This window comes from Rhinatrema bivittatum, unplaced genomic scaffold (genome assembly GCF_901001135.1).
Source record: "Rhinatrema bivittatum unplaced genomic scaffold, aRhiBiv1.1, whole genome shotgun sequence".
In the NCBI taxonomy this organism is placed as follows: Eukaryota; Metazoa; Chordata; class Amphibia; order Gymnophiona; family Rhinatrematidae; genus Rhinatrema; species Rhinatrema bivittatum.
The window spans coordinates 200432-225544 of NW_021820587.1; positions in this window are offsets into that span (position 1 = coordinate 200432).

Consider the following 25113-nt stretch of genomic DNA (forward strand, 5'->3'; position numbering starts at 1 on the left):
TATGGATTAGTTTCCCCAAAGGATATAGAAAAATGTTGAATAATACAGGGGACAGGATGAAGTCCTGAGGAATACCAGAAGACAACTGCTGAGAAAAGGAGGAATCTCCACCAACACAGACATTCTGCATTCTGCCCCCCAAAACATGAACCCACCCACTGACGAGCCAAATCTCCAGCTCCCAGCCTGGCTAAGTGACTATTAAGAATAGAGTAATGTACAGTGTGAAATACCAGCAGCAAATCCAGATGTACCAGAGCAGCAGCAAAGTCCTTATCTAATGTTCTAGGAGGATCATCAGGGACAGCAATCAAAGCTGTTTCTGTGCCATGGGACTTCCTAAAATCCAACTGAATGATGTCAAGTAACTCAGGATCCTCTAAGAAGCAACACGTCTTTCAATAATTTTACCCAAAAAAGGAGTCTTAGCAATTGGCTTATAATTATCTCAGAACAGGAATATAAATGAGACATTTTTATACTCTTTTTATCAATGAAGGCACAGTGCCCTCCTTTATAGATGCATTCACGATTGAACTAATTGGATCAGTAAAACCCTTCCTGGATGCTGCAGGGAGCTAAGATGAGCAGGGTTGCAGCTCACAAGTTGAAGAATGCGTCTTAGCAAAATATTTAAAACATTGTGACTGACTTTCCAAAAAGCTCCTAACTTTACTGATTTTACAACATTAGAAAGAGAGCATTGTCAAGAAGTAATATCCTCATTATACATTGCTTCATAACTCTTAAATACGTCAGCATCTAGTGCCTTACAAATGTTTACTGCTTTATTCAAAAACTGTATCACAGAGCTCCCTGACAAAGCAAGAGGAAAAGGACAGTGCAATAAAACTTTCACCTTGGGACAATCTAAAGAAGCACCATAAGTAGATGTGAAATTCTTTTTTGGCTGCCTTAATCGCTAAGTGATAAGATTTCTAGTGGGAAATCCATGCCAGCCTAAGAGTCTGCTTTTAAGGCTTCCTTCAGATTCTCTCAGAACATCGGCCTTCGCATTCTAGGGTACAAAGGTTTTCCAAGATCCAGGGAGCAGACTTCGGCTTTGAAGCATAGCAAACCCTTTCTGGCACTCACAGGTTTGTCCTCTTACTTAGCCTTCCAATCAGCAACCTTCTCAGCTGCAGATCTATGAGCAGGAATGAGAGGAGGTGAATCCAATTTGTTCCAAAAATCACAAGCATTTAACTCTGTGATTGCTGTGATTTTTCCTAAGGCTGTCGTAGAAATAACCCAGCCTCACTTGGAAAGGAGAGAAGTCACTAAGATAAAAAAAGGTCTAATCAAGCCACGGGAGAAAGAAAAACATCTTTGGATTTTACCTTAGAGTATTCATCAGCAGAAAAACAATCGGATCTAAAAGATGACCACCAGCATGAGTGGCACCTTGCACAATTTGGGCAGTGCAAGATCCTGGTAGAGAGATAACGCAACGAATGCTGAAATCTCCTCTAAAATGAGCTTAGGGCAGTGCAATAACCATTCTGCAATACTCTGTTAATGCTACACACTAAGGCAGGTATAGTGGGATGAGGAGCTCAGTACATCAGACTACCTGTCTCTTCATTTGATTTGGAGATCAAACAATTTATCCCCAGACATGGATGGTAATTTCAAAATGAGTGCATGTGCGCCCATACATGCGTGTATGTGCCCGCGAGCGAAGATGCGCTGGAATTTTAAATCGTGCGTTCACTTGCGCACATAAGTATTAAAATAAACCAACCACGCTCGTAATTTTAAGAGGTTACTTGAGCAAAGCGTGCGCCTGTGACTTCCATAGGACTTTCTCAGAGTTTACATTCGTATGTAAGTGGATTTTAAAACTTGCTAGCGCGAGGCACATTCCCAGTTTTCCAATTAGTGCACCACTTTCTCCAGTTACTATCGAGTTTCAGACCCTCTGGTTCTTCATCCTGCACACCGCCAAGTTGACTGGGACCCCTCCTATAAGCCCTAAAAGTCAAGACCTACGGACTTGTTTCTTATCAGAAGCAGTGGTAAAGTTACGTAGGTATCTAGCATAGGCGCCCTGCGGTTTTTGGTTTTAAAATACGGAGTTACACAAGTGTTGGGTCCGCCCTGCACCACCTGTTTTCTGCCCCCTTATTTTTCTCACACCCATGGGAACATAAGCGCATAATTAGTGTTTTTTAAAAATCTGTGTTGCTTGCGTGTGGCCCACATACACATCTGTGGCCATTTTTGCATGATCAACTCATTTAAAATCAATCTCTTTATGTTTTGCTGAAGAGATAACATTGCTTGCTATTTCTGGCTGAAGCTGAGCAGAGTCTGGAATCACTGATAAGTTTCCTTCCACTCCCAATGTCTCCAAAGTCCGCTCTGGAGAAGAAGTCAGGATGTCGGCCCGTGCAGCCCCTGAATGGGAGTGGATGGTGCTGGAATCTGCTTCCCTTCCACTTCCTCCCCATGTAGATGCACTCAGAGGAGTCCAGGAGCGAGCAGGAGCCTTCCTTCCACCATCTCAGACCCGCCGTGTGGATCCCATTTCAAACACTTATTACCTCAACCTTAAGTTCTCTGGCAGCTCCAGGGCAAATTCTGTGACAAGGGATGGACAATTCTGCAAGAAAGCTTCTGAAATCCTGCAGCAATTAGGTGGCAGATTTCCAAAGGTTTGCATACATGTGCCTATTAAATATTGTGCATTTTTATTTTGCTTTATAAAAATTGTCATTTTCTAACATTTCTGTATCCAGTTAATTTCTTTCCCTCTATTTTCTTGGGTGGGGGGAGGCAGGGGGAGAGATCTTAGTGGTTGGTGCTGGGAAGGGAGATTGGGGAGAGAATATAGGGGAAGAGGAAGGGGAAGGGATCTGGGGGATGGGATCTCAGAGGAGACAAATGAAGAAAGGAGCTCAGGCAGGAGGGGGTAGATGGAGGGGACAGAAGGGGGGCAGAGGCACAGAAGGAGGGGACAATGGGGAAAATCATGAGGAGAAGAGGGAAGAAAGGGAATGAGGGGAGGGAGATCAGGGATGGGAGAGAGAAAGAGGGGAATCAGGGCCAGGAGAGGGAGGTACAATCCACTCACACTCCTCCTCCATGCACAAATTCCTTGTTTCACTTGCTCCCCCCTTCACTCCCCTCGTTCACTCTCCACTGCCCCTCTAATCCCCTCATTCCTCTCTCCTTCCACTCATCCTGATTCCCTCACACCCCTCAGCCATTCTTACATCCACACTCATTCTTCCCCTCCTCCAATCTCCTTGTCACTCACTTTGTCCCCATCTCCTCATTCCCTTCGCCCCCAATCCCTCCCTCTTTTCCCCTCTCCATCCTGTCATTCATCCTCCTTCTTGGCGTAACTATAGGAGGACGGCCATGGCCCCTCAGACTGCTTCCTCCCTCTCTGCTGCCCGAGGGGTGGTGTCACATTTTGTGCTGCGTGGGACACCACAGTGCTGTGTAGTACAAAACACAACACTCAGGACCTGGCAGCACATGGGGAGGGGGCGGCCTCCTAACACTGGGTAGGGAGTGGGGGAGAGACAGGAGGCCACTGCTTCTGCTGTCACTGCGGATGCTCCGGTCACCATGGCAACGGTGCACAGCATGGAGAATTCAATGGAAAGGGCTCTAAACCAATGACCAGGAAATGGTGGGAGATGAGAGCTCCTAAGAACATAAGAAAATGCCATACTGGGTCAGACCAAGGGTCCATCAAGCCCAGCATCCTGTTTCCAACAGTGGCCAATCCAGGCCATAAGAACCTGGCAAGTACTCAAACACTAAGAAGATCCCATGTTACTGTTGCTAGTAATAGCAGTGGCTATTCTCTAAGTCAACTTAATTAATAGCAGGTAATGGATTTCTCCTCCAAGAACTTATCCAGTCCTTTTTAAAACACAGCTACACTAACTGCACTAACCACATCCTCTGGCAACAAATTCCAGAGCTTTATTGTGCATTGAGTGAAAAAGAACTTTCTCCGATTAGTTTTAAATGTGCCCCATGCTAACTTCATGGAGTGCCCCCTAGTCTTTCTACTATCCGAAAGAGTAAATAACCGAGTCACATCTACTCGTTCTAGACCTCTCATGTTTTAATCACCTCTATCATATCCCCCCTCAGCCGTCTCGTCTCGAAGCTGAAAAGTCCTAACCTCTTTAGGCTTTCCTCATAGGGGAGCTGTTCCATCCCCTTTATCATTTTGGTCGCCCTTCTCTATACCTTCTCCATTGCAATTATATCTTTCTTGAGATGTGGTGACCAGACTTGTACACAGTATTCAAGGTGCGGTCTCACATGGAGCGATACAGAGGCATTATGACATTTTCCATTTTATTCACCATTCCCTTTCTAATAATTCCCAACATTCTGTTTGCTTTTTTTGACTGCCGCAGCACACTGAACCGACGATTTCAATGTGTTATCCACTATGACACCTAGATCTCTTTCTTGGGTTTTAGCACCTAATATGGAACCCAACATTGTGTAACTATAGCATGGGTTATTTTTCCCTATATGCATCACCTTGCACTTATCCACATAAATTTCATCTGCCATTTGGATGCCCAATTTTCCAGTCTCAGGTCTTCCTGCAATTTATCACAATCTGCTTGTGATTTAACTACTTCTGAACAATTTTGTATCTGCAAATTTGATTATCTCACTCGTCGTATTTCTTTCCAGATCATTTATAAATATATTGAAAAGTAAGGGTCCCATTACAGATCCCTGAGGCACTCCACTGTCCACTCCCTTCCACTGAGAAAATTGTCCATTTAATCCTACTCTCTGTTTCCTGCCTTTTAGCCAGTTTATAATCCACGAAAGGACATCGCCACCTATCCCATGACTTTTTACTTTTCCTAGAAGCCTCTCATGAAGAACTTTGTCAAACGCCTTCTGAAAATCCAAGTATACTATATCTACTGGTTCACCTTTATCCACATGTATATTAACTCCTTCAAAAAAGTGAAGCAGATTTGTGAGGCAAGACTTGCCCTGGGTAAAGCCATGCTGAGTTTTGTTCCATTAAACCATGTCTTTCTATATGTTCTGTGATTTTGATGTTTTAGAACACTTTCCACTATTTTTCCTGGCACTGAAGTCAGGGTAACTGGTCTGTAGTTTCCCGGATCGCCCCCTCCCCCAAACCCAACCACTCTTCCCCTGAGGTATCCTAATTAGACTGTGCTTTTTCCGTATTTTCTGAAATGCATTTAGTCTTTCATTACATATTGCAAGGCACCTTCTACCCATATGTGGTGGTCTTGCCTGAAATTAGGGCAGCTCTGGGATGAAGTCTTGGCTTTTGCGGGGGAGGTTATGGGTTTTACGGTGTCCAAAGACCCCAAAATGTGGCTTGATGAATATTGCCCAAGACGTAGGTGCTGTATCCCAAACTGGTTTGATTATTCAGGTAGCGACTGCGCTCAATGTGAAATTGCCTCGTGGTGGAAGAGACAAGAGATTGCAGCTCTGTCTGATATTATATCGAGGAGCGAGAGGCTTGTATTATATGGGATGTCTTACCGCTACACGTAACGATAGACTAAATGCATTTCAGAAAACTCTGCTCTTTTTGGGGAAAGAACATTTTGGGTTGGAAGATCCAGCAGGAAGTTTGGCTGCCCTTTCCTTCCTTCCAGAATCAAGAGAACTTTTATTTCCATCGAGGATCCAGAGAGAGCAGTAAAGAGGCTGTAAAACTCCAGATGATCTCCTACCTGTGAGAGTAAAGGACAGCAGAGTCATGGGAGCTCCCATCCCGTGCTTCACCACCCTGGGGACAGAAAGAGAGAATTTACTCTCTGCCATAGACTTCTGTCAGTTTATTGGTTGGAAGGGGTTTCTGTGTTCTGCCAGCCTAAAAGCCCCTGCCCATCTGGGAATTGCATTTTTCATTAATCCAGAGACTGGAGGTTTTCCTTGTCCTGATACAAGTGAGTCCTGCACAGACAGAGGAAGTGAGAGGAGACTTCTGTGGTGTTGCAGTTTATATTTGCTGCCATTAATTCTGCAGACTCCCAAAGTGACTCCAGGGTATTTATTTTGCACTCACTGCAACCACATTAAGGACAAACATCCTCCCCGGGGAACCCAGGGACTGTGTATAGAAATCCCCCCTGCCACAGTGGGCCCTGGAAGCTTTCCTTCCCCCCTACCCTACAAAGGATCAGGGCTTGGGAGAAGGAAGTCCATGTGAAAGAGCAGACCAGGAGATGGTTACCAGCCCCAGAGAGTAACAAATTCTTATGTGTACCCAGCCATGCAGGACTTGCACACCCTGGGGGGTTTACACATCCTTTGTGTGCTGGGTTGATCAGGGAGAGAGATCCACATTGTTACTGGAGCATATGAAAAAGCTCTGGCCTTTGTTTTCTATACCCAATAGTTACAGTTTGCGGGAACCCTCATTTTATTTGCTGATCGCAAATAACGGCCCAGTTTATACCATTCAAGCTTTTTCCACACCACAGAACTATCATCGGTTTATGTGCTATAGTAATTGCATTAAATTTCAATCTAAATTTCACTGGGCGACCAGTGTAAGGTTTATGCAGCCCCATAAATATTCACGCGGCAGCGGAGCTGAATCAACTGCAAAACAGGCAGCACTGTTAGGAAGGCCCGCAAATAAGGAGCCACAATAGTCAGGCTGTCCTGAAACCATCGCCTGAAGCGCAGGTCTAAACATAGCTGCCTGCCAAAATATATTTAAGCGGTTTGAACAGTTTCAGCTTGCAGAAAGCTAATTGTGCCACACGTCGTGCATGGAAGTGCAATGTTAGCTGAGAGTCCAGGTAAAACACCCAAACCCCTATTTGGGTTGATTATTGATTATTTTATTTATATTTTTAAAAAATCTATTTTATTTTGATTTTTTTCAATTTATTCTTATTGTTTTTCAATGATACAATCTTGAAAGAAATTTACATATTGTGTATCACATATATCCAATATTATCAATCAGTAAACAAATATAAAAATATCTTATTATGTGTTACCAAACATAATTGGGGGAGAACATCCTCCAAATCTTATGTAAGGAAATCTGAATCTAGGTGCCCCTCTATTCTTCTAAGAGGGTATATCGAGACTACAGTTAACAAATAATAAGAGAAGGAGATTTATTCTTTAATTTAAGGCCCATTTACCTCTAATAATCCCAAATTAGACTCAAATTTTATCTAATAAGAAAAGTTTCCAAATGAAACCGGATCTGTGAACCCAAATTTTTTCCCCCTATAGTTCCACATAACATATACAGGGAAATTTCAAAAGAATGTTCCCCCCAAAGCCCAGAAACACGATAGTTTTAATGCCAAAAAAGCCCTTCTCACTGGCTTGGGTGGTGGGGGGTCTAGCTACGCCCGGAAAAAATCTGGATTTTTTGTCCGCCAAAGGAGAGATCCTTATTTGCAAAAAATTTCCTGAACAATTTATTCCCCTTGTCTTGCTCTGATAAAAGGAAATGAAGAGAGTGGCCCTACTCTCAAATAGTTATCAAGAGAATCCTCCAAGAAGGTAGAAATACCTAAAACTTGGAGGACTCCTCCCGACCCTGATTCTGAACAGTTCCCTCCTTCTTCTTAGTAAGATAATATATTTTAGATAAATTAGGAACTTCTTCATCTTTGTACATCAATATCTCTGTAAGAAATTTCACTAAACAATTCTATAGGGGAGAGCAACACGAGTTATCGGAAAATTTACTATCCTTAAATTTTTTACTTGCATAATATTTTCCATTCGCTCTAAACTCTCTATGGAATGTTTAAGCTATCCCGCATGAAAGTATTTTCTGATGAATGAACTAATTGCATTTTACATTTTAAATCACCACAATTCCTTTTCAATATTCACCATCCTAACCCTTGCAGATTTATTTTTTTCAACATTAGCATTTATCACAGCAGACATGATTTGTTCATTATAGTAATATTATTATCTAATTTGGAAATCATTTTCCACACATCTGATAGTGTAACATTGTCTGGGGAAATATCCCCAACATTGCTACCTGAAAGAACTGGAATAGACTCAACAGGTAAAACCGTAATCAAAGGTTTCTCAGCTCCTTGGTCTCCAGCCTGTATTCCTAGGCTGGCCTCCAGAGAGTTCATTCCTACCAGTTCTGTAGCCATCTGTGAGGGTGAGCTCCTAGTTGGCTGTGGTGGTACATTAGGTCCTTCTCCTGGGCTTATGGAAGCTAAAGAAAGGCTTCCTACCCCTTCCTCCCCTGGGTCAGTTCTATGCCTCACGACTGCTGATCCATTGGGCCGGTGCATACAGACTGCACTGGTGACCATGTCACATTTCTTGCCTTCCTCTTCTTCCCCATCAGGAAAAATTTTTTTTATTATTTTTATTATTTTTAAGTTTTATTTCACCCTGTAAACCGTTTTGACATCAATTTATTTTTAAAAAACGGTATATAAATGCTTTTAAATAAATAAAATAAATTAGGTTCGGGGGGTTGGACGCGCGTTTTCGACACGCTATTACCCCTTACTGAATAAGGGGTAAAGCTAGCGCATGGAAAACGCGTGTCCAAACGCGGGTTAACAGTGCACTGGAGCGCACTGTACTGTATCGGCCTGACTGTCTGTGAACCAGAGCAGCAAAATAAACCCAACTCCTGGCAGGAGGAAAAGAGGCTGCAGGTAGGGATTCCCAGGAAAGAAAAAAGCATGGGACGGGCAGGAGATAGGGTTGGCAACTGCCCTGTTTTGGACCGGACATTCAGGTTTTCAGCTGTGCTGTACAGTGTCCGGTCAGAAGTACTGACCGGACACTGAAAATCCAGTTTTTGCACGAGGATCCTCTTTCCCCCAGCTTCCTGGTTATAGGGGAGGACAGAGCCGAGGGCTGTGCTGTGTCCCCGCCCTCTTGCTTCTGTTCCTGTGTTGTCATTGGATGGGATAGAGAGAGGAGGTGGGGCATAGTGCAGCTCTCAGTTCCCAGCGCTCTACAGATCTCTGCAGCAATGCCCTCTGGGCCCCTCCCCCTCCCTCACTGCGAGCTGGGCCGTGACCTGAGAGAGGGGCTGCAGTGAGCCGGCTAGGGATACAGTCACAGAGGAGGGGAAGGTGGAGAGACAGAGTCACAGGGTGGGGAGGGGGGAGAGACAGAGGGGACACAGAGAAAAGGGGAGGGTAAGGAAGGTAGACACATGGGAAGCAAGGGAGGAAAGACACAGAGAGAGGGGGTATGGAAGGAAGGTCAGAGGGAAAGGGAGATGCATAACGGGAGTATGAGGGAAGGCAGGAGACATAGATGGGGGAAGGGAAGGAAGAGCAAAAGAGGTACAAAGGAGACAGGGGGACACAGAAGGTTACGAGATAGATAAAGAGGGAGGAAGGAGGGGGAGAAAGACGAGCATGGGGAGGGAGGGGATTAGAGACAGGAGGGCATCACAAGAGAGGAGTGCACAGAGGAGGGTGGAGGGCATTTTCAGAGACAGGTGGCACAAGGGGACACAAATGAAATGCTGGGAAGGTTTTGAGAAAAGGTAGAAAGAACCACTTATGTCAGAGAGAGGAGAATGTGTGTTTGGCAGTGTGTGTGTATGATAGGGGAGGCAGTGTGTCTGAGAGAGGAGGTTGTGCATTTGGGAGTGCGTTGGATGAGAGGAAGCTGTGTGCTTGGAAGTGTGTGTGTTTGATAGGGCAGGCAGTGTCTGAGAGAGGAGGATGTGTGTTTGGGAGTGTGTGTGTATGTTAGGGGGGGCAGTGTGTATAAGAGAGGAGGTTGTGCGTTTGGGAGTGTGTGTGTATGACAGAGGAGGCAGTATAAGAGAGGAGGTTGTGCGTTTGGGAATGTGTGTATATGACAGAGGAGGCAGTATAAGAGAGGTTGTGCGTTTGGGAGTGTGTGTGTATGACAGAGGAGGCAGTATAGGAGAGGAGGATGTGTGTTTGGGAGTGTGTGTGTATGTTAGGGGGCAGTGTGTATAAGAGAGGAGGTTGTGCGTTTGGGAGTGTGTGTGTATGACAGAGAGGCAGTATAAGAGAGGAGGTTGTGCGTTTGGGAATGTGTGTGTATGACAGAGGAGGCAGTATAAGAGAGGAGGTGTGCGTTTGGGAGTGTGTGTGTATGACAGAGGAGGCAGTATAAGAGAGGAGGTTGTGCGTTTGGGAGTCTGTGTATGACAGAGGAGGCAGTATAAGAGAGGAGGTTGTGCATTTGGGAGTGTGTGTGTAGACAGAGGAGGCAGTATAAGAGAGGAGGTTGTGCGTTTGGGAGTGTGTGTGTATGAGAGATGAGGCTGTATGTATGTATGAGACAGGAGGTTGTGCGTTTGGGAGTGTGCATGTGCAGATAACAGAGGAGGCTGTGTGATTGAGAGTGTGTGTGTGTATAAGAGAGGAGGTGGCTGTGTATTAAGCTTTAGTTGTGATATAGAACAAATCTGCATGAGAGAGGTTGAGGTTGATGTCTTATGAGGATATTTGAAACAACATTTTATAAAACAAAGTATATTGAGGGGGTGCGTGAAAGCCAAGCAGTGAGTAGATCGACAACTGACAGTAGCATAAGGTTCAGTGGGGTGTCCAGTTATGGTTCATGGAAAAGTTGGCCACCCTACTATAGGAGGGATGGAAAGGGGAGCTGCCGCAGTATTCGCTTCTAGAGTATTTGGTGGTGAGGGCACCCCCACTTCTCACTTACACTTATGCTTCACACTCACATTAGTTACTGTTCCTGCCATCGTGAATCTATGAACCAAGTTCCTCCACCAGCCTATAACCGCCCCATTTCTCCCCAGTAGAATTCAGTCAATGCGGCGTGGCACAGTCCTCAAATAGAAAATGCTAATAGTGTCGTCAATAAAGATGCTTAAAAGTTTTACCATTTTCAAATTTCATCTGAGTACAATGTTCTTTCTAGATACAAACCTCTATTGCTCTCTACAGTCAGCTAAAAAGCCGGGCATTCAACTTCGACGACAAAGGGGCAGTTAGGATCTGGGTAACGTAGACAGGTCCAATGCAGAAGGCCTCTTTCAAGGCATAGAATGCAGATTGTGCCTTGGGGTTCCAAACGTAAAGGTTACTACCTTTCCCAGTCATGGCCGTGAGTGGAGCAGCTAGCGTGGAGTATTTAGCGATGAGGTTCCTGTAATAATTTGTAAATCCAAGGAATCTTTGTAAGGCACGGACGCCTACTGGCTGGGGCCAATCTCGAATCCCTTGGAGTTTCCAGGGTACATGGTGAAACCACAATTGGAGATAATGTAGCCCAGAAATGGAAGACGAGTCTGTTCGAAGATACACTTCTCTAATTTTGCGTAGAGTCGATTGTCTCTGAGGCGTTGGAGGACTGTTTAAATATGTGAGCAGTGGGACTTCAGGACTTTGGAAAAGATCAGTATATCGTCTAGATATACCATGACAAATGAATATAGTAGATCCTCGAAGATCTCATTCATTAAATACTGAAAGACCGCAGGGGTGTTACAAAGTACGATAGGCATTACTATGTACTAGAGATGTGAATCGTGTCCTCGATCGCCTTAAAGATCGATTTCGGCTGGGAGGGGGAGGGAATCGTATCGTCGCCGTTTGGGTGTTTAGATTATCGTGAAAAATCGTTAAAATCGTGAACACCACACTAAAACCCCCTAAAACCCACCCCCGACCCTTTAAATTAAATCCCCCACCCTCCCGAACCCCCCCCAAATGCCCTAAATTACCTGGGGGTCCAGCGGCACACTAAAACCCCCTAAAACCCACCCCCGGCACACTAATACCCACCCCGACCCTTTAAATTAAATCCCCCACCCCAAATGCCTTAAATTACCTGGGGGTCCGTAGCGGCGGTCCGTAGCTTAAATTACCCCCGGGTCCGTAGCTAAATCGGGGAAAGGGGGAGAGCAGGAAATCCGGCACAGTAAATCATGGTGTCTTCAGCCGGCGCCATTTTGCAAAATGGCCGCCGCAAAATGGCGGCGGCCATAGACCAATACGATTCGACGCAGGAGGTTGTTCCGGACCCCCGCTGGACTTTTGGCAAGTCTTGTGGGGGTCAGGAGGCCCCCCCAAGCTGGCCAAAAGTTCCTGGGGGTCCAGCGGGGCCCCTGGAGCGATCTCCTGCCGCGAATCGTTTCCGTATGGAAAATGGCGCCGGCAGGAGATCGACTGCAGGAGGTCGTTCAGCGGCGGTCCGGAACCCTCGCTGAACGACCTCCTGCAGTCGATCTCCTGCCGGCGCCATTTCCGTACAGAAACGATTCGCGGCAGGAGATCGCTCCAGGGGCCCCGCTGGACCCCCAGGAACTTTTGGCCAGCTTGGGGGGGCCTCCTGACCCCCACAAGACTTGCCAAAAGTCCAGCGGGGGTCCGGAACGACCTCCTGCGTCGAATCGTATTGGTCTATGGCCGCCGCCATTTTGCGGCGGCCATTTTGCAAAATGGCGCCGGCTGAAGACACCACGATTTACTGTGCCGGATTTCCTGCTCTCCCCCTTCCCCCGATTTAGCTACGGACCCGGGGGTAATTTAAGCTACGGACTGCCGCTACGGACCCCCAGGTAATTTAAAGCATTTGGGGTGGGGGATTTAATTTAAAGGGTCGGGGTGGGTTTTAGGGTGTTTTAGTGTGCCGCTGGACCCCCAGGTAATTTAAGGCATTTGGGGGGGGGGGGGTTCGGGAGGGTGGGGATTTAATTTAAAGGGTCGGGGGTGGGTTTTATGGGGTTTTAGTGTGCCGGTTTTCCTGCCCTCCCCTTCCCCCGATTTACGATTTTTTGACGATAAATCGGGGGAATTGGTATTGTATCGTGGCCCTAACGATTTTTGACGATTTAAAATATATCGGACGATATTTTAAATCGTCAAAAAACGATTCACATCCCTACTATGTACTCGTAGTGACCGTCCCTAGTATTGAAAGTGGTCTTCCAGATATCCTCTGGCTGGATCCATACCAGATTGTATGCCCCTCGGAGATCTAACTTTGTAAAGATCTGGGCTCCTCGTAGGCGATCAAAGAGTATGTTAATGGGTGGCAGAGGGTAACGGTCCTTGCGAGTCATGGCGTTTAGCCCACGATAGTCAATGCAAGGATGTAAGCTACCATCCTTCATCTCAACTCCTTCCAGAGTCCTTTTTTTGGAGTCTCATCAATAAAGGAACACTCCACCTCACTCATCATCCACAACTATAGTGAACACCTTTCCCCACCATCCATGAGCATCTTGGTACAGAACTGGACCTCAGAACTTAAACTGGCCAAACACAGATCTCCCCCCATAGAATTGTTAACATCAAAGCTCTAACCCAACCCCTTAGTTTACACCACATTAAAAGTACTAAAGAGAATGGGGAAGAACTAAAATAAAAGTGGCATAAGAGTCAAAACTGGAAAAAAATGCTGACATCATCATTTATTATTTACTTATTTATTTAAAATCATTACTATTCTGCCTTTCTCAACAATCAAAGCGGGTAACAATTTCACATTCATAAACCTTTAAATAAAACAACACCATCAATAAAAACAAACAAAAATGCATTTTCTGTTACAGGTGTATTCTTGTGTTACTATTGAAAACTTAGTAATAAAGATCTAAAAAAAACACAAATGTAACCCCACCCTGATGTGCAAGTGCAGCACAGGTGAGGCCATAAAGTTATTTCTACTCTTTGGGGCAAGGGACCCTGACTAGCTCTTCGATCTCCCTCACTTCCCTGAGTGTGGATTCGCAGGACTGGGGGAAGGAAGGAGTTCTCTCAGGTCCCGATGAGACAGGGGCGTTTCTTTACTCATTCCCTGATGGACGTAGTTTTCCCGGGGAGAGGATCTCTATCCTTTACGTGGGTGCAGTGAGTGCAGGAAATAAAGATTCTGGAACCACTTCATTAGTGTCCTAAATAAAAGTCTTTACTGTTAAACACTGATGGTGAATGTCACAAAACTCAAACTGCAGCACCACAGAAACCTCTCTTCAGGTCCTTTACTGTCGCTTCCCTCTGTCTTTGCAGGACTCACTTATATCAGGGCAGGGAAAACATCCACTCTCCTTGCTTTACGATGAAGTGCAGCTCCCAGATGGGCAGGGGTCTTTGGGGATGGTCAAAATCCCCTCCAAGCTGATAAAGAGAGCAAAGTCCATGGCACAGAGAGGAAATCCTCTCTTTCTCTCTCCCCAGGGTGGTGAACCCCAGATGGATGTCCGCAGTGATGCTATTCTCCTTTACTCACAGTTAGCAGATCTTCAGGATCTCCTTCATCTTACACACTCTTTTTAGTACTCTCTCTGGATCTTTGATGGAAAGGACCCTCCATGAAACCAACAGTTCTCTTGCTCCTAACAGGAAGGAAGGGGCAAGCCAAAGCCTTCCTCCTGGATCTTGTAACAAAAATTCTTTCCCTTAACAACTGAATTTAACACCAGAGTTGTTCCTTGCAGCAGGTCACTGGTCACCCCCTCCCTCACTGAGGGTACAGAGGGCAGGTCTTCCCTATTCCTGCAAGTCCCAGACTCCGGGTTCCCCAATCCCTGTGCACAAGAAAGGCCCAGGTGTCTCAACAAGTCTCCTACCACAGAAAATAACACTCAAAACAATCTGAAGGGATATCCCAACCAGCGAGTGAGCAGACTGGATGACAAACCTTCCCAACCTGGTCAGGTCCCACAGGCTGGGCTAGCCTGCTTTTACTGACTGGGCCTGAAAAACAACAAAAGCTAAAAACTCTTCTAGGTCTCTGCATTCTTTGAAAACCTAAAGGGACTGCCTCTCGTGCTCACTGTGGAGAGCTCCTAAATAGACATTCAGGGGGCAGCCATTCCAGACTCCTCCAAGGGAGGAGCTGCATTTGAGTGGAACCTCTCTCTACTCTTAGCTATTCTCTTCTACCTGACATAAGGGCTCACCCAGATCTTACTGGTAGCATAACCGTAAAGTCCGCTACACAAACAATAAAACATATAACTCTTCTGCAGCAGATCGCCAAAGATGTTTGTTCAAGGATTACATTACTTCTCACTCATCTCTTTTTCAGAAGCAAAAAAACTGGAAGGTTACCTTTCACAAAACACAACAAACCTCTTCCAAAACATTCACTAACAATTTTCAAACCCCCCAGTGAAAGAGACCCACAAACTCTCTCCACAAACCTGCATCCTCTCACCAATTTTATTCAAATCTATATTGCCCTTCTCAGCAAGCTCTTCTGAGACCACCACAACCCTACTACTTCTCTGCTGATGACTACTGGTTCCACTCAGCACAAACCTAGATGTGACCATCACTGATCTACCCGACTGCCTAATATAATCACAAACTGCTTACAAAATAATACAATTTACTTCAACCCAAGCAAAACAGAGATTGGAAGAGAGAATCGGACCATTCTTTCCCAAAAGTAGTCCTTGTAGGAACTTCCCTCTCATTCTGTACCCAAATGCAAAAGTCTAGGATTTATCCTAGACCCCCAACTCACCATCAAACCCCAGATTGAAGCAGTTTCCAAATCAGAACAACCTGAGGCATTTCCTAGATGACAAAGCTTTTGAAACCATTGTGCAAGCTTCACTAATCTCCCACTCACTGCTTCCCAAACTCGGCTCCTGTCCTTCAAAGAGCCAAGCAGTCAGCCTATCCCCACAGAGGCTGCCTGACCTGGTGTGTAACCCCTTTTCCACCAGGGCCACCTACAGGGCCTGCAGAGGGGATGAGCTACCCTAGTGCAACCCTGGCAACAGTCCCGGTCCTCCAGGGATCACCAGTTGAGGAGCAGAGAATTCTCTGGGAGGCCCAGGCGAAGACTTACCAACTTCAAACAAAGGCCACGGTTCACACCTAAAGTCTGGTCCCAAATCAGAATTCTATTGTGGATCCAAAACAGCACAGGACAGGAGTAACACAACCAAATATAGTCCAGGAACTCATAACAGACCAAGTTCTCCAAGCTCCAAATTTCTTCTTTGGGACTGAGATGGTACAGAATAAAATTCAGCCCCTAGCATCCTTTTGTCAAAACAATTTCTTCAACTGCTTTCTCTTTCCCTTGGAGCTTCCCCAGCAGAGATTTATACCCTCACCTCAGGGCTTCTCCCCTCTGTTTGCTTCTAGAGATCTTGAAAGAAAAAATCCCTGGAATCAACTCTTCTTGCTTAGATACCTCAGGGGTCCTCCAAACTCCCCCAGACTCTCTCCTAAGATGCCTCTGGGAGCCTCTTACGTAGACTCTACCTGTAACCCTTACTGGGGAGGTTTACATCCCAAGGGCACACAAACGTATTTATTCTCTTTGGGGCAGGCATTGGGCTATCACTTACTCCTTTGCCTAACTCTCTGTCCTAGGGTGGGGAGAAGCTCTCGTTTATGGCCCAGATAGTGGTGAGTTATTCCCCGTGTGCTGTAAGTACCTGCATCCCAAGGGGTGAAATGCTGGGACAATCAGGCAGGACTGGGCTCTGGGTATTAAAATAAAGTTTACTGATTTTGCCAACAATTATATTAAAAGTCCCAATTTACCCATATAATGAAGTACTTCTGACTAATGCATACAGATGTGACTTTTCTATTTAGTAAGTGTCCTTTATTTCTGGCATCCTGGAGAAGCTTCCCATGATGATGCTAAGTCCACAAAGCTCTCCCAGCACCTAAATGGAATCCTATTGAGTCCCCTCAAACACAGATAAAAAACAGTCCTATCTGAATCCATCTCATTCTTGGACACACATCGGAGATCAGATTGGGAGGACTTCTGCGTTCTTGATCATTCTCCTACGTTTTATTTTGGGGGCTTCTCTTGACAGGAAAAGTTCTTTAGACACAGTTGCCCAAGGCTTATCTAAACTCTAAATCCCATTGGGTCAATCCACAAAGCAATTGTCAATAATACTTCTTAATGTAAAACTCAATACATTTCCAGCCAATCAAAATCTCTAAAGAAGGTTCCTGTCATTGGTTTTGCCAATCTAGGGAGTAGAATGGAGCTCACGGTTCTTCAGTCCCCTGAACTGAGAGCCCCAAAAGGAATTCCAGCCAACATCTACCTCTCTATAAATCTACATCTCTAATAGGAGAAGGAACCTCTGGCAGGGAGTGCACGATGAAGGACCTCTTCAAACTTCAGGTGCACAATGAGGATGGGAGGCCTCACCCTAGAGTCAGAAAAAAAGACATCCTCACAGATAAGAGGCTTTCTAAAACTGACCACATAGGATACTGAAACGGCTGTACAAAATAGGATCAGGCGTCCAATCCAGGCCCTCCAGAGTGGGAGCAGGCCCGGTGCGACCAGATGTGCATACCGTGTATTTGTACGGGCGGCACATCCAGGGGAGGGGGGGAGAGTCAGTGGGCCAGCGGGAGGAAGAGCGGCCATGGGGCTGCCGAAGGAACCAAACCAGCTGGCAGCCAAAGTAGAGAGGTGCGGCTACCGGTGCTCAACCTGCCAGCAGCCAAAGAAGGAGAGACACTGCAGTCCGCCAGCGTCTGAAGAAGGAGAGACACTGCAGTCCCCCAGCGTCTGAAGGAGAGACACTGCAGACCGCCAACATCTGAAGAAGGAGAGACACTGCAGTTGGCCAACGTCTGAAGAAGGAGAGACACTGCAGTCCACCAGCATCTGAAGAAGGAGAGACACTGCAGTCCGCCAGCGTCTGAAGAAGGAGAGACACTGCAGTCCCCCAGGTCTGAAGAAGGAGAGATAGTGCAGTCCGCCATCGTCTGAAGAAGGAGAGACACTGCAGTCCCCAGGGAGAGACACTGCAGTCCCCCAGTATCTGAAGAAGGAGAGACACTGCAGTCCCCCAGCGTCTGAAGAAGGAGAGACACTGCAGTCTGCCAGCGTCTGAAGAAGGAGAGACACTGCAGTCCACCAACGTCTGAAGAAGGAGAGACACTGCAGTCCACCAGCGTCTGAAGAAGGAGAGACACTGCAGTCCCCAGGGAGAGACACTGCAGTCCCCCAGTATCTGAAGAAGGAGAGACACTGCAGTCCCCCAGCGTCTGAAGATGGAGAGACACTGCAGTCCGCCAGCGTCTGAAGAAGGAGAGACACTGCAGTCCCCCAGCGTCGAAGAAGGAGAGATACTGTAGGCTGCCAGCATTCACCTCACCAAAGGCCAAGGAAGGAGAGAAGCTGCAGGCTGCTGGTGCTGAACCCGCTGGAGGCTGAAAATGAGAGGCCTCTGCTTGTTTATGTGTCTTCTGCTTGTTTATGTGCATGTGTGTGCACATAGCTTCCACTCTCCCTTCCTCCCCAAAGCATAAAGGTCAGTAGGTTGTGGTGGAGCTCGTCCCACCATGGTGCAAAGAAAAAAGGCGACCCACAGGGCCTTGGTGGAGTTCATCCCACCTCAATCCAAAGACAACAGGAGGTCCATGGAGGTCAAGATGGGAGTTAATGTGTATGTCTGTGTGTGTGTGGTTGTGTGAGAGCCTATGCATGTGTGTGTGTCTGTGTGAATGAGAGCCTGTCTGTGTGTGTGGTTTGAGAAGGAGAGATACTGCAGTTCCCCAAAGTCTGTGTGAATGAGAGCCTGTCTGTGTGTGTGGTTTGTGTGAGAGCCTATGCATGTGTTTGTGTCTGTGTGAATGAGAGCCTGTCTGTGTGTGTGGTTTGTGTGAGAGCCTATGCACGTGTGTGTGTCTGTGTGAATGAGAGCCTGTCTGTGTGTGTGGTTTGTGTGAGAGCCTATGCATCTGTGTGTGTGTCTGTGTGAATGAGAGCCTGTCTGTGTGTGTGGTTTGTGTGAGAGCCTATGCATGTGTGTGTGTCTGTGTGAATGAGAGCCTGTCTGTGTGTGTGGTTTGTGTGAGAGCCTATGCATGTGTGGGTGTCTGTGTGAGAGCCTGTAGTATGTGCCTCTAAGAGCCCACGTGTCACATATAGGCTCTCATAGCCACGCACACTCAAAAACACACACACACATATATGTATATATCTATATATATCTTGTACGTGTGTGTGTGAGAGAGAAGATAAAATTTGTGCATCCCTACCTCCCCCAATCCGCGACAATTTCAGGGTGACTGGAAATCAGCAGATCACAGGTATGGAGAGCAAAAGATTTTTAATCCTTACTAGTTTTAATTATAAGGTGTGATCTGATGATTCTGCTCTTTTGAAATACTTAATTTTGGAGGGAAGAGGAATAGAACAATTTTTAATTATTGGATTTTTTTATTTAGCAGATGTTTTGAAATATTTTATTGGTGTTTTGGGAAATTTTGGATATTTTAGACATTACCTAGTTTGAAATGTTTATTCTTTTTATGAATATGATTTTACTATTATGATTGATGTTTTACATTTCTTGATTTTATTTTGTAAAATTTTATTTTCCTTCCGTCTCCCCTCTCCTAGCACCAACCCTCTGGCTTCCTCTGTCCCTCTGACTACTGCACCTGCTCCGTGGCTACTTATAGCACTGAGACCCATCCAAAAAGAGGAGGGGGCGGGATATGCAGAAACCTATTTACACAATCTCAGCGTAAGCACTGGGAAAATATGAGAGCGGGTTCTAATCCCCGCTGCATGAATAAATCAATCTCTCTTTGTGGGGGATATGTGGCTCGGGCCGCTTTGTGCAGGAAGCAGCGCTGTAAGAATCGGGAGCCGCCGTTTTGGCTGACACATTGCATGAGCTTTATAAGATTTCCTCTAAGGTGGGGTTTCTGTGTGGGAAGATGCAGTGCCCATGGCCCCTCTTAGCAAGCTTCCTCTTAGAGGGAAGTTCTAGTTTGGAGAGGTCAGGGATTGAGGGGACGCAGCCTCCTTTATCTACCCTCACCACCTCTAATACCACCCCCCAGCTCTGTCCATTTCTGTCCTGTGGCTGAAAGAAGAGGAGGAGGGGGCTGAAGTGCCAAGATAAGGGGACTTCCCTGCGCACTCTTAGTTTGGGGTTATTTCTTCCTGAGCTGAGAGAGTTGTGCTCCTGTCCACATAAGGATGGAGGACAGGCCTGGGCACCCCAGGGATCTCCAGCAGCCATTTTTCTGTTCTCAGGGAGGAGAGAGCGAGGGAGGTTAAGGGGGGCTGCAGGACTCACATTTGTTTTTAAAACAACCATTGGGAGTGAGAGGGGATGCGGACAGTGGGGAATTTCTTTTGTCCTGAACATTGGGAGGGTGAGGGAAAGGAACGAGGACCATGGCAATGGGGGTCATTTACTAAAGGTTTTTTCCAGTTTTGTGTCTATGGGGGAAATGCTTAGGAAATGACCCCCAATGTTTTTAAATTCAAACTGCATTGGATTTTCTTTTAATTTTTCCTTATTTTAAAAAGAACTTAGCAGATTAGTGCCAGATTTTCAGTACTAAGCAGCTAAGTTTAACCGGGCACCCCAGCCACACTCTCACCGGTCAAATTGTGACCTGGGATGTGGAACCAGAATAAGCATCTCCTGCACTTCAAGCTTTCGGTTGCACTTTATTTTGCATCACTGGACGTACGGTTCTGTTCTGGATGTGAATATGTGCTGGAGCACTGTATGCCTGTTTTCTAAATATGAAGTACAGTCACAGTCCTGCTCGAAGGAAAATGTGAGACGAGATTCTTTCTTATTCAGGTGTAACTCCCATACTTGATTCTTTTCTATCCTTGGTTATCCTATGTCCTTCTTCTTATAGTGTAGTGTTCACTGTTATTCTTGCTTTGATTGTATGTGGTTGTATTTTTTGCTTTGGTACATACTCCTAAAATTAGAACTCAAATTGTGATCTGCTAGGTTTAGCCAAATATTGACCTGACAATCTAACCAGTTAGTTTCTGCTGAATTAGCGCGTTATCTTACCCACTTAGCAGATAATTGAGAATCTGGCTCTCACAGTGTAGCTCAATACTGTGATGAAAGAATGTGAGCACAATCTAGTTTTTTCCTCTATTAACAGAGCCATGCATGATGCACTAACAGTGCAAAAAGTTAAACATTTATTCTGAATTAATGTGTATCTTTTCAATTAAATTGCATCAGAACTGCACTACAACAAAGCTGTCAGGTCAAAATAGGCAAGTCTCGGTCATATACGTTAAGAACATTTATTACAGCTCAGCCTTCAAAGAAGCTAAATAAAAATGAATATCGATACAGGCAGGAACTGGTAAATCCAGCCTTGTGACATCAGGGATCAGCACAGTATGGTCCCTGGTGGTGGGGGCAGGGCACCTGCTGAGTGGGAGGAGCTAGCAATGGATATCTATGATATGGGCAGGGCCTCTGGTTAAGAGGGAGGAGCTTATGCTGTGACATCATATGTGTGGGCAGGGTCTCTGGCTGAGTGGAAGGTTCTGGCTTTATGACATCAGTAGAGTCTGGAAGCCCTAAGGAGCACTGAGGGAGCTGCTCTTTGTCACTGACCGGATATCGGGAGGTGACTACCTTTTTTCTCTTTAGAGAAAGATGGGTGCTTGCCAAGGCAAGTGTGCATGTTTTCGGCGTTCGAGAAAGGTGCATCCAGTGCGCCAGGCCAAGCCTGACCTTCCTCTCCCACTGGTGATGGAGGAGGTCAGAGAAGGAGGAGAGGCAGAGCTCTCGGCTGCAGGTGAGGGCAGCAGCGAGAGCAGTGAGGGCAGCTCTATCTTGTCCCTGGAGACCATTGAGGAGGCCGCTGTGCTCATGCCAGCTGGAGCCAGCGAGATAGGAGAAGAGGACATAACATCACCCGAGATGGACCTCGCTGCACGGAGGCAGGAGATCTTATGGTTGCAGGACAGGTGGGCAGGTGAGAGCTTACATTTCTCAATCACAGGATTGTAAAGGTGGGTGAGTGAGGGTTTGATTGTTGGAGGTCGCCTTAAAGCAACAGCACCTCAAAATGAATGAGGCGACAAGCGAGTGCCATGTCAGGAATTATTTATTGCTTCTATTTATTAATCACACCACCAACTCCTCAGCAATATGGCAGTGAGAAATGTGAGAAACATCGTTATTAACTGCGGGAGAGAGAACAGAAAAGGACTGGGAAGGAAGCAACTTTAAACAAGGAAAGGGGAATTGGTGAGGAAACTTTACAAAGTATGTGAGAAAGAGCGGCAGAGAATGATGAGACTAAGAGATAATAAATGATAGAAATATTGATTATTTGCATGACTTATAGCAGAAAATATCCATTCCCAGTGAATTTACAAACTGAGCATGCATAATAAATAAATAAAACAGGTAAAACTGAAGCCCTTGCCTCACACCCTAATCAGCTCACATCCTGCTGGGACAGGGAGGCCTTTCGTCTTTTAGGGAACATTTTATAATCCTCAATCCCAGAATATCCCCTGGCAGTGAATCCCAGAGGGAAGCCAACCGCTGAGAAAGCCCGAGCCGGGTACCCTGAAGACCTCAGGGACACCAACAGCTTATGGGCGGCTGACGTCAGTGACCGCATGGGTTTATAAGGCATCGACAGCTCCCGCAGGGTCCCTGGCCTTCCCTTCTTCAGAACTAAGGTCCAAATCAATCCTCTGACCCACAGGCAAGCAACGTAACTGGCACTAAATAGGCAAGATGTGGTCCCAGTATTCACAGGGCCGCTGCTTTCTGTAACAAGTGCAATGGCTTCAGATTGATTTATTTAACTCCTAGGGAGCCCCCATACAAGGCATCCAGCCAGAGCAATACAAATGCCTGCAGCACTAAATGAAATCCTCTCTGGGATAAAATATACTTCAGCCACCTTCCCAGGCACAGCTTACAAAGGCTGCTTTTAAACTGCCCTCAGCTGGGACTTTAAAGCAAAGGAGCAATCTCCTGAAACCCCCAGCTCCCGTACAGCCTCAAAGAAAGATTGGGGCACCCTCCACCTCTAGGGACCGGGCCCTGCCAGACACGAGCGTCCTACAACAATGCCTTAGGTTTCCCAATATCTAAAAACAGCCCCTCCCACATCCCCCCATCCCTTAAAACGGATCCCACGTTGGGGACGGGTGCAGCATCGCACCCAGCCTGGACGGCGCCATTTGTCAAGGTACAAGGGAGTGGGGAGTGGACGGAGGGAGCCGGGATATGAATTTCTTTATCTTTCGGGGGTGGGATTTGGCCCAGACCTTTTTATTTTTTTCCATTGGGGAGGTCATCGCTGTGACTTGGGGGAGGAAGGCCATCACTGTCCATTGGCAGGGGTGGGGGGTGAGGAGTATGGACGGGGGGGCGAGTGTCCCTGTCACTTGGAAGGGGTGGGAGGTAAGGAGTATGGACATGGGGGGAGTGTCCCTGTCACTTGGAAGGGGTGGGGGTGAGGAGTATGGACGTGGGGGGAGTGTCACTGTCACTTGGAAGAGGTGGGGGTGAGGAGTATGGATGTGGGGGGAGTGTCACTGTCACTTGGAAGAGGTGGGGGTGAGGAGTATGGATGTGGGGGGAGTGTCACTGTCCATTGGCAGGGGTGGGGGGTGAGGAGTATGGACGGGGGGGAGTGTCCCTGTCACTTGGAAGGGGTGGGAGGTGAGGAGTATGGATGTGGGGGGAGTGTCACTGTCACTTGGAAGGGGTGGGAGGTGAGGAGTATGGATGTGGGGGGAGAGTCACTGTCACTTGGAAGGGGTGGGGGGTGAGGAGTATGGATGTGAGGGGAGTGTCCCTGTCACTTGGAGGGGGTGGGAGGTGAGGAGTATGGACATGGGGGGAGTGTCCCTGTCACTTGGAAGGGGTGGGAGGTGAGGAGTATGGATGTGGGGGGAGTGTTACTGTCACTTGGAAGGGGTGGGGGTGAGGAGTATGGATGTGGGGGGGAGTGTCACTGTCCATTGGCAGGGGTGGGGGGTGAGGAGTATGGACGGGGGGGAGTGTCCCTGTCACTTGGAAGGGGTGGGAGGTGAGGAGTATGGATGTGGGGGGAGTGTCACTGTCACTTGGAAGGGGTGGGAGGTGAGGAGTATGGATGTGGGGGGAGAGTCACTGTCACTTGGAAGGGGTGGGGGTGAGGAGTAGGGATGTGGGGGGAGTGTCCCTGTCACTTGGAAGGGGTGGGAGGTGAGGAGTATGGATGTGGTGGGAGTGTCACTGTCACATGGAAGGGGTGAGGGTGAAGAGTATGGATGTGGGGGGAGTGTCACTGTCACATGGAAGGGGTGGGGGTGAGGAGTATGGACGGGGGGGAGTGTCACTGTCACTTGGAAGGGGTGGCAGGTGAGGAGTATGGATGTGAAGGGAGAGTCACTTTCACTTGGAAGGGCTGGGGGTGAGGAGTATGGATGTGGGGGGGAGTGTTACTGTCACTTGGAAGGGGTGGGGGTGAGGAGTATGGATGTGGGGGGAGTGTCACTGTCCATTGGCAGGGGTGGGGGGTGAGGAGTATGGACGGGGGGGAGTGTCCCTGTCACTTGGAAGGGGTGGGAGGTGAGCAGTATGGATGTGGGGGGGAGTGTCACTGTCACTTGGAAGGGGTGGGAGGTGAGGAGTATGGATGTGGGGGGGAGAGTCACTGTCACTTGGAAGGGGTGGGGCTGAGGAGTATGGATGTGGGGGGGAGTGTCCCTGTCACTTGGAAGGGGTGGGAGGTGAGGAGTATGGATGTGGGGGGAGTGTCACTGTCACATGGAAGGGGTGAGGGTGAAGAGTATGGATGTGGGGGGAGTGTCACTGTCCATTGGCAGGGGTGGGGGGTGAGGAGTATGGACGGGGGGGAGGGTCCCTGTCACTTGGAAGGGGGTGGGAGGTGAGGAGTATGGATGTGGGGGGAGTGTCACTGTCACTTGGAAGGGGTGGGAGGTGAGGAGTATGGATGTGGGGGGAGAGTCACTGTCACTTGGAAGGGGTGGGGGTGAGGAGTATGGATGTGAGGGGAGTGTCCCTGTCACTTGGAGGGGGTGGGAGGTGAGGAGTATGGACATGGGGGGAGTGTCCCTGTCACTTGGAAGGGGTGGGAGGTGAGGAGTATGGATGTGGGGGGAGTGTTACTGTCACTTGGAAGGGGTGGGGGTGAGGAGTATGGATGTGGGGGGAGTGTCACTGTCCATTGGCAGGGGTGGGGGGGTGAGGAGTATGGACGGGGGGGGAGTGTCCCTGTCACTTGGAAGGGGTGGGAGGTGAGGAGTATGGATGTGGGGGGAGTGTCACTGTCACTTGGAAGGGGTGGGAGGTGAGGAGTATGGATGTGGGGGGAGAGTCACTGTCACTTGGAAGGGGTGGGGGTGAGGAGTATGGATGTGGGGGGAGTGTCCCTG